The sequence below is a fragment of the Furipterus horrens genome, unplaced genomic scaffold (assembly GCF_987537825.1).
Source record: "Furipterus horrens unplaced genomic scaffold, mFurHor1.1.pri manual_scaffold_2, whole genome shotgun sequence".
NCBI classification, from domain to species: domain Eukaryota; kingdom Metazoa; phylum Chordata; class Mammalia; order Chiroptera; family Furipteridae; genus Furipterus; species Furipterus horrens.
The window spans coordinates 133,690,431-133,705,800 of record NW_028327172.1 but is presented as its reverse complement, the minus strand read 5'-3'; the positions used below and the strand labels follow the sequence as shown (position 1 = coordinate 133,705,800).

At 37.5% G+C, this 15,370-nt stretch overlaps 1 long non-coding RNA gene across 2 annotated transcripts; it reads right to left on the bottom strand.

The window, feature by feature from the left end:
• Window positions 1-7,076: 7,076 nt before the first annotated feature.
• On the bottom strand, window positions 7,077-15,135 carry LOC150019536 (uncharacterized). Of its 2 annotated transcripts, XR_016509054.1 has the most exons (5): window positions 14,873-15,135; window positions 12,717-12,827; window positions 12,146-12,388; window positions 9,088-9,172; window positions 7,077-8,625 (listed from the first exon to the last, which is right to left on the bottom strand). It is a non-coding gene; the product is annotated as an uncharacterized LOC150019536 (long non-coding RNA). The 2 variants fall into 2 exon arrangements; XR_016509053.1 differs by lacking the exon at window positions 14,873-15,135 and having other exon boundaries at window positions 12,717-12,961.
• Between the last annotated feature and the right edge of the window lie 235 nt (window positions 15,136-15,370).

Genomic DNA, 15,370 nt, shown 5'->3' with positions numbered 1-15,370 from the left:
TCCCTTTTCTTCACATCATTGACAACACTTGTTGTTTGTGATTTATTGATGATAGCCATTTTGAAAGTGTGAGGTGATAGCTCATGTGGTTCTAATTTGTGTTTCTCTGATAATTAGTGAATTTGAGCATCTTTTCATATGTCTTTTGGCCCTCTGTATGTCCTCTTTGGAGCAGTGTCTATTCAGGTCCTCTGATCATTTTTTAATTACATTGTTTTTGGTGTTGAGTTTTATAAGTTCTTTATAAATTTTGGATACTAACCCCTTATCAGATGTATCAGTAAATATATTCTACCATTCAGTGAGTTGTTTTTCCATTCTGTTGATGGTTTCCTTTGCTGTACAAAATCTTTTTAGTTTGACATAGCCTTGTTTGTTTGTTTTTCATTTGCTTCCCTTGCCTGAGTAAATATACCAGAAAATGTATTGCCAAAAGAAACGTATGAGATTTTATTGCCTATGTTTTCTTCTAAGATTTTTATAGACTCGAAGCTAACATTTAAGTTTTTAATTAATTTTGAATTTATTCTTGTTTATGATTTAAGAAAGTTCTCTGTTTTCATTTTTCAAATGTAGCCATCCAATTTCCCAACACCATTTACTGAATAGACTATCTTTACCCCTTTGTATGTTCTTGCTTCCTTTGTCAAATATTAATTGACCATAAAGGCATGGGTATTCCTGGGCTCTCTATTTTTTTCTATTGCTCTATATCCATTTTTAAGCCAGTATCATGCTATTTTGATTACTATGGCATTACAGAATAGTTAGATGTTAGGTATTGAGATTCTTCCAACTTTATTCTTCTTTTTCAAGATTGCCATGGCTATTAGGGATATTTGTGGTTCCATATAAATTTTCAGAATATTTGTTCTAATTCTTGGAAACAAATCATTGCTATCTTAATAAGAATAGCATTAAATCTACAGATTGATTTGGGTAGTATTGGACATTTTAATGATGTTAATTCTTCCTAACCATGAACATAGTATATGCTTCCACTGATTCATATCACCTTTAATTAGTTTTTCTGTATCTTCTAATTATCTGAGTAAAGGTCTTTTACATCTTTGGTTAAATTTATTCCTAGGTTATTTTTTTTTTTTCTTGACTAAATTGTAAAAGAGATTGTTTTCTTAGTTTCCCTTTCTGATAGTTTAGTTGTGGTATATATAAATGCAACTAATTTCTGTACATTTATTTTATATTCTGCTACTTTACTGAAATTCATTTATTAGCTCTAGTAGTTTTTGATGGACTCTTCAGGGTTCCCTATATACCGTGTTATGTCATCTGCAAATATGCAGAAGAGTTTTACTTCTTCCTTTCCAGTTGGAATGTCTTTTATTTCTTCTTCTTGTCTGATTGCCATGGCTAGGACTTCAAGAACTACGTTCAATAACAGTGGTGAAAGCAGATGGCCTGTCTTGTTCCTGATCTTACAGAAATTCTCTTATTAATAGTTTTTTCCCATTGAATATTATGTTGGCTGTGAGTTTGTCATATATGGTCTTTATTACAGTGAGATGTGTTTCCTCTACTACCACTTTACTGAGTTTTATCAAATGGGTGCCGGATTTCATCAAATGTTTTTTCTGCATCTATTGATATGGTCATGTAATTTTGATCCTCCATTTTGTTTATGTGATGTATCACATTTACTGATTGTGGATATTGTACTAACCTTGTGTCCCAGGAATAAATCCCACTTGACCATGGTGTATAATCTTTTTAATGCTATGTTGGATTTTGTTTGCTGTTACTTGGTTGAGGGTTTTTGCACGTATGTTCATCAGGGATATTGGCCAAAAATTTTGTTTCTTTGTAGTGTCTTTATCTAGAATTAGAATATGCTGGACTTATAAAATGAGCTTGGGAGTCTTCCCTCCTCTTGAATTTTTTGGAATAGTTTGAGAAGAATAGGTGTTAGTGCTTCTTTGAAAGTTTGGTAAAATTTACCTGTGAAACCATCCAGTCCAAGACTTTTGTTTGTTGAGAGTTTTTAAATTACTGCTTCAGTTTCATTAGTTTTAATTTGTTTTTTTTCCCCAGAAATTATGTTTTTTAATATATATTATTTTGTTGTTGTTGTTCAATTACAGTTGTCCCAATTCCCCCCCCCCATTGTTCTCCCCTGCCCTGCCCACTCCCACTCCTACAGTCGATCCCCACCCTGTTGTCCATGTCCATGGGTCCTTTATACTTATTCCTTGACTAGAACCTTCCCCCTCTTTTCTTCTTCTTCCCCTCCCCCTTCCCCCCTGGTTGCTGTCAATTTGTTCCTTATTTCCATGTTTCTGCTTCTATGTTGCTCATTTGTTTTGTTCATTAGGTTCTACTTATATGTGAGATCATAGGGTGTTTGTCTTTCACTGTCTGGCTTATTTCACTTAGCATAATACTCTCTATTTCCATCCATGCTGTCATGAAGGGTAGAAGTTCCTTCTTTCTTTCTGTTGCATAGTATTCTATTGTGTAAAATGTACCACAGTTTTTGATCCACTCATTTACTGATGGGCACTTAGGCTGTTTCCAGCACTTGGCTATTGCAAATAATGCTGCTATGAACATTGGAGTGCATAGGCTCTTTCAAATTGATGTTTCAGGATTCTGAGGGTATAATCCCAGCAGTGGGATCACTGGATCAAAAGGCAGCTTGATTTTTAGTTTTTTGAGGAAATTCCATACCATGTTCCACAGTGGCTGCACCAGTCTGCATTCCCACCAATAGTGCACTAGGGTTCCCATTTCTCCGCATCCTCACCAGCATTTCTTGTTTGTTGATTTGTTAATGATGACCATTCTGACCAGTGTGAGGTGGTATCTGACTGTGGTTTTAATTTGCATTTCTCTGATGATTAGTGATGTTGAGCATCCTGAAAGGACTGATTAAATCCAGTTATTCAAGATCTAAGATACAACAATTTCACTACAGTTAACAATATTGTATCATATACTATATCAAATCATTATGTAGATCTTAAATATACACAATTTTTAATTGTCAAGTATACCTCAATAAAGTTGGAGAAAAAAGTAAATTAAAAATAAAGCATTTGTCCCTTGTTTTTACTTGTAAATATATTAACTACTTCATATGATATGTAGACATTAAATCTTCAGCTGTTCAATGCTTTTACATAAATATGTAAGTGAATGTATGTCATACATATATACAGAAATGTATTGTGATTACCTGCCTTTAATTAATTCATCCCTTTAACAAATATTGTTTGAAGGACTACTATGTGCCAGGTTGTTGGGGATTCAATAGAAAATAAAACAGAAAGCATATCCCTGCTTACATGGAGCTTACGTTCCAAAAAGGAGAAATAAACCGGGAAGGGGAATAAGGATGGGTACCGAGAAGGTAGACACATAGGGAACAGTGTGTATGGATGGGATCTAGGGAGTTGCAAATTTAAGTAGAGTGACCAGGGATGAGAAATTGCCATTCAGGCCAAGGACAGAAAGTGGTCTTGTGCAGATGTGGAGCTGAAGCTTATCTGCTGTGTTCAGGAGCATGACAAGGCCAGTGTGGTGGATCTGGTGAGGAAGATGAGTCAGAGGGGTGTCTGGGGAGTGGGCTGGAGCCCATCTTCAGTGAGAAGGAAGCCCCTGCAGGTCTGGGGCAGGGATGTGGCACTTATGACATGAAGGCAAGCTGCAGAAAAGCAAGGGCGGAAGTGGGAGCACCAGTTACAAGGATACAAATGCATATTTTACCATACACATCTGTGCTTGTATATAAACACATACACACTGATAACATCTCTGTGGCAGATAAGAGCTTGACAGACGTAGAACAGCTCACTCTGCTTTCTTGTTATACGTATGTTGCTGTTCCCTCTAAAACTAAACCCACATGTGAAAAGCACTGGTATCTCTTCTTCTTGATGCACTAAAGCGCTTCGCTTACTTACCATATTCTTATTTGATGGTGATCAGTAAGGCTACCAGAAGAAAAAATTTAAACTACTGTGTCATTATTCTTCCATTTGTGCATTTTTCTCTGGCAGCTTGAGCAGATGGTTTCCTGAACCAATGCAAGAAATTTAGTCAAGTAGTTTTCCCTAGGCAACCCAACCATCTGAAAGAGAAGCTCCAAAGTTAAAATAATAGTGCTTTGTGAAAAGAGAACTTACATAAAACTTACTCCACATCTCTGATAGTTTTAGATGGTTACATTTCAGAAAAGTCAAAGGATTTTTTTGTTGTTGTTTTTTGCATTTCCTTCTGATTCACTGTGACATTCAGACATGGACTCGCATCATGAATTCATTTGGTGCTCTCTAAATATTTATTGAAGAATTGATTAATTTTAGATAGGAGTAAACTCAACTGATCATAATGGATGACAGAATCTTGAAAATAACTGTGAAGGTGAAATGCTAGGAGAAGAACTGTTTTTAGCAAAAAAATTGCTTCAAGATGGGATCTGATAAGGGCCACTTAAGAGCTGCTTGGGAAATGGGAAGGGTCACCCAAAAAGACATTTTCTCAAAGTTTCCCACAATTCAAATTAAAAGAAGAAAAGAGTGGCTGCTTGAAAACATACTGGAGAATTGAAAATGTCCAAGACACTGAAGTCTTCATGGTTGTGTGACCACAACTCTATCCTAATTGTGACAACAGCTGCAGTTAGGCCCTATTTTCCAACACCTTTTGAAACTTGCAACAATTAACAGTGTTCTTCTCAAGAAAAGCTCTTCTAACATGGGTTTTCATGTTTAAAGGAACTCCCCACAAATGCTCTTTCTGAGCTACACTTTTTCTATTTTCTAGTGGAAATTATAACCACAGGTTACCTTGTTTTCTTTCCTGTGTTTGAAAACCACATGTGTTTTAGTGAAAACATTAAAGTGAATAATGAAATGGAAGACTTTAAAATACTAGGTACCTGCAACTGGAAATGGAAATGTCTTATTTACCGTTCTCTTGGTAACAATAAATTCTAGTAAGTTGAAAATGTAACTTTTAGTTGTCAATCCCAGCTGAATACAAATCACATTTAATTTTCCAAGTGCAAAAAAAAAAAAAAAAGAAAAAGAAAAAGAGTACAAATGTATATCAGAGTTAGGTTATTTTGTACCTTGTGAACTTCTTAAATTGAAGAGAGCATTATCTAGTCCATCATTTCATTTTACAGCTGAGAAAACTGAGGCCCAGAGAAATAATGCCCCATCCACCCAACATCCATGTGGGGAAGCCCAGACGTGAATTTGAAGTTCTGTTACTCTGAAGTCCATAAGCTTCCACCACACCACCATGCCTCTACTCTTCCCACAGCAGATAATATAGAAAAGTTTGGAGAGAGATTCATTGAGTGCTTACTTAGAAACCTCCACATGTTTTACTTAACCTCATTCTTACCTGTGAGGTAGGTAAATGGAAGCAGAAAAGTGTTGTAAAGTGTATTGAGCACCTATTATGTAAGCAGGCACTTCGAATGTCATAGGGAGACTCATAGTCAGAATTTCACTGCTATTAAAGGTAAAGAAGGTTATAGTGTTTCTTTAAAGCTGAAAATCAGAAACCAAATAAATTAACATTTACACTTTTCTAAAAACATAGCTTAAAATTTTTCTCCATTTCTCTGACTTCCTCAGCAACACCAGAAACTCCCCATGACCATAGTATGAACTGATATCAACCAACTGCAATAGAACACTTACCACTCGCAGGTGTGTGTGAGGGGTAAAGGCTGAGGGAGAGCTGGACAGGGATTGGCCAGGAGCCTGCAATCCATCTGAGGCTGGGCCATTGGGACCTCCCTGCTGTCCAGTTCACTTTAAGCAGAGCTGGCCCCTTGGGGTGGCCACTCCTTGAAAGATTCCTATCCCAGCACCTGAGCCTGGCTTGGCAGCTTTATGAACTCAGTTTTTTCTGGGTGACCCATTCATGATGAAACAGTGTGCAGTATCCAACATGGAGGGCCCACCTCACGAGATAGCCAGTCATTCCAGTCACTCAGGACACTCAACCTGGACTGAATCAGTTCTTCACGAGCAAAGAAATTTTTGAAGAACTGATAATAAAGCAAAGTTTTCAAAAGGGTAATTATTTTAAGCTAATAGAGGTTTATTCTTTTGCAGTTTAGCAACATATCTTTTGAAGTAAAGATTTTCAGCTCCTTAAGTTAAAAAGTACAATTAAGTACAACTGAACAATTCCAAGGACAAGCAAATTCTTATCATCCAGCCCTCCTTTTTAATATCCTTTATCAATCCTCAGAATCTTTATCAGTAAAACTTTATTTTTAATTGCTTCATGCAAATTTTCCAGATGATTCTTTATTGTCTTTATTTATATCCTATGGCAGTTACTTCATGACACTTTAATCTCATAGACATGCTACCACCAAAAACAGATAAGTGGGACAAAACTACTCCCATTTGTACTTGGTGCATTCTTTATTGGATTCTATTTGGAAATTGGCATGAAGTGCCTTTTGCCCAAGTTGGGAAATATTCCTTTTTTTTTTTTTTTTTTTTTTTTTTGAGGCATTTACCCATGAACTGTATTATGGAAATTGAGCTTTTCTTTACTGAACTTTTGCCTGTAGAACAGATATTTTGTATTATCCACTGTGACAAGGCATGGCATTAGGGAAGCAGGGAAAGGGTAGGAGAACAGTGAAGTGCAAATTTGTGGCTGAATGTCAATGTACCACAGCTCAGGGCAGGAGCAGCAGGGTGTGTCCTAAGACTGGGTCCAGGAGACACCGTCTTGTCTGACTCCTTCACTCACCAAATAAGAAAAAGGGACTCAGAAAGTATTAATGACTTATTTGAGGTCACACTGTATTAAGCTTAATATATTGGCATGTTGAATAAGATAAAGAAAAACAGACAGAGGGACAGAAAGAAATAGAGAGTGAGAGGAGAGTGACAGACACAAAAAGAGAAGCACAAAGACAGGGAGAGACACAGGTAGAGACAGAGAGACAGAGAGGCAGAGAATTGTCATGTCTGCCACTCACTGAACTAATAAAGTCTCTGTTACCTGGGCCACCAACCCTGCTTCTGGCTACACAGAAAGTGTTCTATAAAAATGATAATACTACATTCCATTTTCCAATAATCTTTTTATTGGGGTTGACCCATACAGAATGTACACAAGCCACAAAGGTACAGCTGGATGAATTTTTACAAAGTGGACACATCTGCATAACCATCTCCTCCATCAAGTGATAAAGTATCACCAACTCAACATAAACCACTCAAATGCCCTGTCTCAGACACTATGCCACCTGCCCCCAAAAATCTAATAACTACTACCCTGACTTTTCACAGCATAAATTCATTATACTTGTTTTGAACTCTATGGCAATGACATCCAACTGTAGTCTTTTATACCTGCTTGATTCACTCAGCATTACAATAGTGAGGTTTGTTCATGTTGTGGCGATACTTGCTCACTTTTATTGCTGCATCAGGTCCACAGATAATGGACCACTGTTTAATTCCGTATCTACAGTAGATGGACAGTCAGGCTGTTTCCAGCACGGGGTGCTCGTGAGGATGTGGCACGTGTCTTCTAGTGCATGTTTGTATACGTGTCTGTGGGTTATGTACTCATTGAATGCCTGGCTCACAGGGTATTCACATGCTCAACTTTAGCAAATACTGCCAGTCAGTTTCCCAAAGTTGTACTGATTTGCATGAGAATTCCACTTTCTCCACATCTTCCCTGTAAGACACATAATGGATTCACTATGTCCAGAAAGTTACAAAGAAGATCATGGAATTTTTGAAAAGGAAAAGGAAAAATTTAAGTTTAGAACCATGGAAGAGATCTCCATTGTATTCAAATGAAATTGCAAGGTAAAGAGAAAGTGTGAATCTGCAAAAAAGAGGTAAATACATATACAGTAGTTTTTTAAAGATTTACTTGTAGTGCTTTGGCACTGTGGAACATGTAAAGGTTGTAATAACCTCAAGGACATATGTTTAAAGACTTTGGTTGATTTACTGTTTGGTTTCTTTACCTCTGGTTCTTGCTGCTTTCCTAGGAAAAGTTGTTGCCACTTGCTGGGTTCTACCCAGAACCCTTTTTAAGTTCTTAAGTTTTAAAGTTTTTTTAACTTCCCTGGGCAGAGCAGGTCACATGATGTCTCAAGCAACAGCTCTCTTGTCTTAGTGTGATTAAAATTTAACCCACATTTCAGCAGCCCTCCCAAATATATGTGACACCCAAACTTATTTATGTAGTCTGACAAGTCAGTATCAATTGCTTTAGCCTGACCAAAGGCTTTCTCTTCTAGTTAAAAGTGTGTGATCCAATTAGTGGGAATTGGTGGCTTTCTTTCACTGCACTTAGGAAACTGCTTAAAACAAGTTACATTTGAAGAAAAAAATTAAGCCATTCTGTGAAGTTATAACAGATTTAAACAGTATTATAATTCATTTTCAGGTATTTTTGTGTAGAAGTAATTTTTGTCCTTTAGTGAAAAAGCGAAGTTCTATTTAGAGCAATCATATTTATGATTCCTTATAAAATGAAACATCAACAAATCAAGTAAAAATCAAACAATTTTTTTTAAAGATGCTGCGGACTGTGAAGTGCAGTTGTGTGACTACGTAATTTCAGCTTCGGTCTCAAGATATGTGCTCTCAGCCATGACTAGAACAAGAAAGCAAAGTATTAACAGTTGTCTTTCCATTTTGAGATTATGAGGGATTTAAAATTTCTTTTATATACATTTTTATATTTTTCAAATTTTCCATGATTACTACTCATTACTTTACAATCAGGCAACAAGTAAAAAGTTATTTTAAAAATAAAATAATTCCAAAAATTATGTAAAGATCAGAGAATGTAAGGGAATATAACAAATGTTACTTGTTTGGGGGTTATGGAATTATGGGTAACCTTACTTCTCTTTTTATTTTTCTCTAATTTCTAGATGTGTAAGTGCATGTGTGCATGTGTGTGTACAAATGAATGCATAACTTTTATCATAGAATCAATAATAAATATTATTTTTCAAAATCTACATGCAGAATATGACCCTATTTTTAGCTTCTGTAGCTGGTGGCCAGAAATCTCTAAACACAGTTCTACATAGATCTGAATGCAACCCACCTGAGTTTTGGTTCTGGCTCCCCCATTCACTTGCTATGTGATCTTCGATAACTTACTTATCCTCTCTGGGCCTCCATGTTCTCATCTGTAAAGTGTGAATAACACCACCCATATTACAGGATTGTTATGAGGTCAAATAAGAGCATATAAGAAAAAAAAACACAGCATGAATGTTTCATAGAAGGTAGCTGATCATTCAAAATACAGCATTCTCCTCTTAAGGTATATAGAAATCAAAGCACTTTAGAAGTTTTATCTATTCAGTCTTCCCTATGAAATCATCAAGATGTAATAGAAATATCTCCTGTCTTATTAATTTTAAAACAGAGGAAAACATTTGTGAAATAATGTATGACATTTATAATCTACTTAGATAAATGAGCATATCTTCTAATTTTAGATATACCACATATCTTTGATTTTTTGAGCATGTCATCTTCATCAAGTTCTAATATGAGATGTAAAAAGATTAACTTGTTTGTTTTTCATTATTGTTAATGTTGCATAAATGTACAAATATAAACTATTAAAATATGTTTAGTCAAATATTACATCTTTTCCTTTAATCACCAGAGTATATTTTATCCACATACTGGACAATTCAGGTGTGTGTGTGTGCATGCATGCAAATGTGTAAGATGTAGATAAAACATCTGCTCTCCAAATGATATGCTGAATCCCAGACATAGAGCTTTACTTCTTTTGTGACTCTGCCTAGTGGCAACAGAAAAACAAAAGAAAAAAATAGAAAACATTAACTTAAATCTACTTACAACATATAAGCCAACATAAGTTTAAAGAAATAACCAGTCTTGAGGGTTGCCATTTGGAGCTAAAGACAAACATTTCAGGAGCAAGACACTTGGGTTGAGGGATAAAACCTGACCATGCACCAGAGTACACACAGTCAAATATAGTCAACCTGGCCTTGTTAAGCCATTGTTCTCACCGCTGAGAAAGAAAGAAACCCCTTATATTTTTGTTCCACAAGTTTTTACTTTAAAGTGAATGACTGAAATTAGGATGCAGTCAGGAAAAGGGTACACAAAGAAGAGAGTAATTATTTTCATTGTTTTCCTGCACCCTCAGTGTATGGCTTCCTTGAGATGATTTGAAATTTTCATACCAGTGAATATATAAAATTAGCAATGACTACAACTAGAAGCAAATTATGTTGCATTCTTCATTACTGACAGTTAGAACTTTCTTTTAATTAACATTTATTCTTAGAATTTTATAACTGGAAGAATAGCCCATGTAGTCTAACATAATTTCATAAAATGAAAAAAAAAGATCCCCTCCCTCCATTTGTGTGTATGTGTGTGTGTGTGTGTGCCAGAATAAAACCATAAATAGTATATGTTTGAAGGGCATGGGTTGAAGGAGAAGGGAGTATTGAGGAATAGTTGTGATATTTCTGTTTTCATAAAAGAGATTGAGGTATATAGTAGTTTACTCTAAAGTAGTGTGCCTTCATTGGTAGATTTCCAAATCCACAAGCAATTGCCCTGTCATACTATAGAACTGCACACATCAGATTTATAAATACGACAGAGGTTTTATCTTGATTTCTTCCTCATGAATTCTTAGATCAAATTGCAGATTTATGAATCCTTCCTGGGGAGGTTTTCTCATCAAAATGTTCAGTCTTTTGAACTCAGGTTGCTCTTGCTTTTCCACTGGTAGAAGAGACTCACTAAAAAAAGTGGTCTGTATAGATTACTCTATCTTATCGATAGCTTTGAAATTTCAGACAAGATTTTATATCCATTTGAGCCATATTCATTATGTTGATATCACTGAACTCACCAAATGTAGCATCATATCTGCCGATCCTTAGAAATACTAGGCCTTCCTCTTTTGTTCTGATTTTATCTACCCTTAAAACTTAAAAACACACTGCAAGTTTGCATTAACTTGTATCTATGTTAAAACAACATTGAAAACGTTATTCAGTAACTGATTCAGACACTTGTGTTATACTTAGTGTCTCTCTAATGACAATGATGACTTAAAAAAATAATTAGCATCTTTAGGATTGCAGAAGCCACAAAGCAACAATACTGTGTTTTAACAACTCTTCTATCTTAAAAAAATAATAATAAAAGTAAGACTTTCATGCTTAATTGTATTCTTTAATAAATGTAATAATAATTAATACTCAGGGAAAATCATCTACTCTAAATGTACTACATCATTAAAGATTAAATTTTGTCTTATGTTCTATGGTTGTATTAGTAAGTGAGCATTTTGGTACATTATAACTTACAAATTGGTCATCTATAAATGTATTAACTTTTCTTAGTATATCTTATTATCAGGACATTCACAAACATATATAGTTCTTTTACTGTTTAAAAAGTCAGGCTATAATTTCAGTTCTGTTTTTTTCTGTGTGTATGATGGTAAAAGTCATGGATTTGGGGGTCAACAAACTGGAAGTCAAGCCATACCCACCACTTATTGGTTCAATGAGCCTTGCAAAGTCATGTGTTTGACCTCTAATACTCAGCTATTGCATCTATAAAGTGAAGAGTATATTACCCATCTCAAGAGATTTGTTTAAGAATCAAATGAGATAATTAAAGTAGTGCTTAACACCATGCCCTGATACACATCCTAAATGCACAATAAACATTAGCTAGTATCAAGTTCGTTCATTATCTCTTTCTTAAAGACATGGTATTTACCTCCCTTACCTTGTCTAAAATTGTTTAATTAGCTTAATATTACTAAGCATATATAATAACAATGGAACTTGAAAAAAGATCGCAGGATGAACATTGCTCCTTTTTTACCTCAGGGTGAGGTTTGCGTTCACCTTTTACCCCTCCACCTCATGGTTTGGAAGAGTCAATACCTTATTATCAATAGTAATCAAGGTTTATTTACACCCCAAGGGGAGGGCCAATTTTTGCTTCAAGTTTTAAGCTCTCTCCTGGCAATAATAATTTATAACTTTTAATTATCTTTTTATTTTTCCCACTTGAAAGCCTAAATTGGATTAAAGAGGAAAAACAATTCCCTTTCCCTTATTCAAGCTGTGAATTTAAAATACCTGTGTTCTGTCTGCACCTCTGTCACTTTGAACCATAGCTCCTAGAATAATTCTGACAATTTCTGAATAATTTTACACATGTTTCTTGAGTCTTTGGTTAAGGTAGATCAATGCTGATTCTTCTGAGGATTCAGGTGGGCCACTTTAAAAACAATCTCTGCCGGGCCTGTGGAAAAGTGAGCAGCCAGAGAGCCAAACTCCTCATGAAATAATCCAATCTGATTTTCTCCGAGTGGTGACTTTCTGCAGAGAGAGAAGTACCCATAATTATTATATGTTCCAGTGCTTAAATGATCTGTTTGTCACATCCTACTTCTCCCCAAATACCATCTTTCTCCAAACTAAGGCTCATAATAAGAACCTTTCGTTTTTAATCTCTATTCTAAATCCTTCAGGAAAGGTCAATCCACAGAAAGGTGTAAGAAGTGGTCTCTTTGGAAGCTAGAGCATAATCGCCAACTAGGTCTAAAATAAAAGCCCAGTGGTGTCTCAGGCTCCCTTTTGCGATTCCAGGTTGAAGGAAGATGGAGTGTGGTCTCTCCTGGGATCAGAGTCCTAGGAATCAACTTACTCCTTAGCTCTGGATCCAAGGCAGGAATCATGTCTTCCCGGCTACAGTGAACTGATGCAGCTGCCCCACGGTCTGTGCTCAGCACGATTCCAGGAAACTCTGGGGCAGAAACTGAAGGAGGAAAAGAAGTACACGGCTGAAAGGCGGGTGTGTTTAATGTAATGAGTGGAACCTCACCACCCACATGCAGTCCCCTCCAAGAAATGCCATTTTCTCTTCCAGGAAACAAAGGTGTGGAGAACGTCTGAGCATCAGCCGTGTTTATAAAACAATGAGAGAGACAATGTCTGATATCAAACAGAAATGCCTTGTAGGCTGGGGAAGAAGGCTGGCCAGACAGGATGCTGAGGTCAAAAGAGTCCAGAGGTATCCCTAACACCTATCACGTATCAACAACAGATTTGTTTTTTTTCTTTTAGACGAGATTCAAGAAAAAAAATTTTTTTTAGACATATGATGAGCATTGTTTAAAAGACCCACTCTCCAGATTAATGGATTTCCAATTGCAGGACAACGTGGTTATAAAATAGTAGAGTACATGATTTCCAAGACCAGCTATCTCAGAGAGAGAGAAGCAGAAAACAGAAGGCATGGTTGTGGAATGGAGATGGTATTGAATAGTGCTTTCAGGGCTACTTCCCACTGAGCTCTGTCCTGGCTCCAGTACTTACCAACTGTGGCATCTTCAGCAAGCTACATAACCCTTCTAAGACTCATTATTCTCATCTCTAACATAGAGATGATAATGATGATATAACACCTACCTCTAAGATTGTTATGAGGATTAAGTGAAGAGTGCATCAAAAGTGCTCATCACGGTGACTGGTATATGGGTACTCAGTACATAGTCATCATTATTTGAAACTTTAAAAAAAGCACTGACTAGTATTGACTAAATGGAAAAGACATGTGAATTTCCCTTGAGCCCCTACATGTACTTAGCCTCTTTCTCAAATAGTCAATGAAAACCCCTGCAATGGGGGATGAGTGGGTTTACCCTCTCCTAGGCACTGCAGCCATTGGCAGGGCTGCCACCTCTTCTCCGTGTGGTAGGCTCTGTGCAAAGGTAGCTGGAGAAGAGCCAGGAGGAAGGCATTTTGAACTAGGAGGTTTCTCTTTCACAGTCTCTAGAGAGGAACTGATGGGGTTGGGGAATGGTCATTGATCCAGCTCTGCCAGCCATAAATGTTTTCTACCAAATTTCAATAGCAAATATACGATGAGCTCCTACTACATGCCAGGCCCTGGCAGGGTGAACCAGCACATCCGAGGTTCTATCCACCCTTATACCTCCAGACAGAATCTTCCAAGAGATGGCAGCATCTCTGGTGGGTGATCCTGGCGGTTAGTTCGATGCTGTTACATATTAACAATAGGGGAGGGGGGTTAATATTAATGGGATATATTTTTATTCTTAAAAGGTGTGTGTGTTTGCTTTTCTGAGTTCATATAGATTAAGGGAGAGTCACCATATCTGGCTTCCCAGCACAAGCAGAGATGTGAGTTAATTAAGTCACCAGACCCTGTTGGGCCTCGGTTTTTCATCTTTAAATTAAAAGTTTGGAAGTAGCAGCACTCTGTCCTTCCATGATCAGAAGCCTGCTGATCCAAGGCTTGGCACTTTTTTCCCCCTACCTTTTTAATCTCTCTCTCTCTCAAAATTATTTTTAAAAGGATTTCTGTTTTCTCATATTAATCTGTTCTTAGTTTATTAAAGCATCAAAAGCCTTAGCCAAGCATATTTTAATCATTTAGTGTCATAATCGAGAGGGAATAAATAGCTCCGTAATAGTGTTTGTAACCAAACATAATTTCTAATTTGAATGGAAAAAAAATTGAATTCTACGAAGTATAGGAAAAAACCACCCCAATTATCCTCATCACAATCGTCATTAGTATGAATGAAGCACAAAAGTCTTAAGATGACATTGCACCTTCAAGAACTGTCAAGTTTAGAGAGGTCACCTTTGGACGTTATAAATAAAACAATTGTGTACAGATAGAAAATCCAAATCCTAGGTCGGATACAACCTAGAAAAGACTATCCAAGGCACAGAATTGTATCCAAACCTCCTCAGGCAAGTAATTGTAAAATGACAGTGTTCACAAATCCTTTCTAGAGCAAAAACAGACAAAACATATTAAGTTCTTTTTACCAGTGACCTTGATCCTTCCCACTGAAGGATCGTTTTCGCTGTTCAGTTTGGCTAGCTGTAGATTCGTGCCCCCCTCCTTTCCTCTCACTCAGCTTGTGGCCCTCGCTCAGCGCCCCTTCGAGAATCGCACCCCAAGGGTGTCCCGTCCCCGTCTCCTGGTCGCCACAGAGGGGCGAGAAGCACCAGTAAGGAGTGAGGCTGGAGGGAGGGGCGAGCAGATCAGGGAGGGAGGAGAGGAGGCGCCGGCAGTGGTGCGCGCTGGGCGCTGGTTCCTGGGCAGGCGGGCGTCCGGGGACCCGCTCAGGCGGTCCGGGCGCGGGGTGACGAGCGCCCCCTGGCCGGCCCCGCCTGCGGGCGCACCCACCGCATCGGTCCCGCCAGTGCCCAGGCCACCACGGAACAGCCGCGCTCGGACCCGGCAGCCCATCCAGCAGGTAGGTCCCTGCGTACCCGCTAGTCGCCGGCGGGGGAAGGAAGGGGGTCTGTCTACGCGGGTCC